Here is a 1,712-nt window from a genome sequence, read left to right as displayed (position 1 = left end):
TACCTTTAGGGTCATTGCACCCAGGGTAGTGTCTGTTATCGCCGTAATTTGGCTGGGCTGGAGGATGGGCTGAGAGCGACATGGGCTGAAGGAAATCGTCGTAAGGGTCTGCGAATCGGCCTCTGTGCAGATGGGTCAAGGGCCAGGATGGCCATATATCTAAGCATAGTTTAAATATAGCAAGTTAGAGATTGAGTCGTGACCAGCTAGGGATAGTTAAGATCAAAGTCTCCGGACTATAAATATGTATCGTGAGAATTAATAATCAATCAATCATCCACAACAAATTCTCGGCGCATCGCCAACCCTGTTCAAGGGCTCCCTCCAGGTAATCGGCATGCTGCCCCGATCATGCCTTGCATGGTCGGGGTAGCATCACGTTTATCTGTTTATCTTTGTGTTGCTCGTACTGAGCATTTTTGATGGCGAGTAGCACTAGTTATCTTAATCGATTATAATGCTGCAATAGTTCTGAATAATAAATCTATGCTTTGTTTGCTGCTTATAATCGATTAGCTGTTCTTGTATCTAATCTTGGATATGGGGGCAGCGTCTTGCTCTGTTTTTATCGAGTAGATTTGATCTGTTATGGTGATTCTTCATTTTATGAGGAATTGGCTTGATATCCGTATGATTAGGCCCTTCAAACGGGTTGAATGTTCCGGCTGCATGTCTGGTACCTTATGGTAATCTGACGAGGGATTGTTCCGGGAATCGACTTGTTAGTCGGTTTTTAGGCCTCTTTCCAGGTTAGCGTATTGTTGTCGTACATGTTCGTTAGGCTTGACCACGCGTGGGATGTTCCGGTTATACAGTGAAAGCTGTTACCATCGTGGATTGAATTAGCTTGATGATTGCAGAGCATGTTCTTATCTTTTCCATCAGATTCGTGCGAATGATTATGTGTTTAATAGATCTGATCTGTTACACGCTGCAATCGGCTACTTCAGGCCGGTTCTGACGAGTACTCGAGGGTCCAACCCGATTATCAAGATGGGTCTGACCTGGTGCAGCGACTCCTGCGGCTTCTTTAGCCGACTCAGGGAGTCATTGTGAGAGCCGATCACGGCTCGGACTAACGTTTATTGTGTCTGTGCATGCAGGAAGATAGCTGACGAACAACTTCTACACCTTCCTGATCGGGTACGGGATCAGGTGGCACGCCTAGCGACTCCAAGCCAGGGCGTGTGCCGGATCGCTGGGCTGTTGACCGAGGGATCGGGGCCCGCCAGCCGTCCCGGAAGCCTCCCGGCTCCTCGTGTTGCCTGTCATTGCTCGCCGGTGGGTTTTGACCGACAACACATTCTGGCACGCCCGGTGGGACCACATCGACGACCGTATTGACATATTGACTACATCGACTACATCTATCGCTACGTCGACTACATCGGCTGCTTCATCGACTACTCCGATTACATCATCTTCTTCGGCTTCACCGACTTTCATCGACAAGATGCCGAGTGAGAACCCGATCACTTATGAAGAGTTGTCTGAAGAACACAAGCAGAAGTACGACGAAATAAAGGCTGCTTTTGAGGCTGATCTCCTCGGCTCGTTTGAGAGAACCCGCCACCACGGCATCAGGTGGAAGGGGTTTTCATCCGAAGGGGCACTCGATGAAGTGGATTTGTCCACCCCTACGGAAGAACGTACTCGGGCTCTCCGTCAAGAAGTTAATTATATGGTGGCTCACTCGTTGCATCGCCATTCCG

The sequence above is a fragment of the Panicum hallii genome, unplaced genomic scaffold (assembly GCF_002211085.1).
Source record: "Panicum hallii strain FIL2 unplaced genomic scaffold, PHallii_v3.1 scaffold_184, whole genome shotgun sequence".
In the NCBI taxonomy this organism is placed as follows: Eukaryota; Viridiplantae; Streptophyta; class Magnoliopsida; order Poales; family Poaceae; genus Panicum; species Panicum hallii.
Note: the sequence above shows the minus strand (reverse complement) of the source record.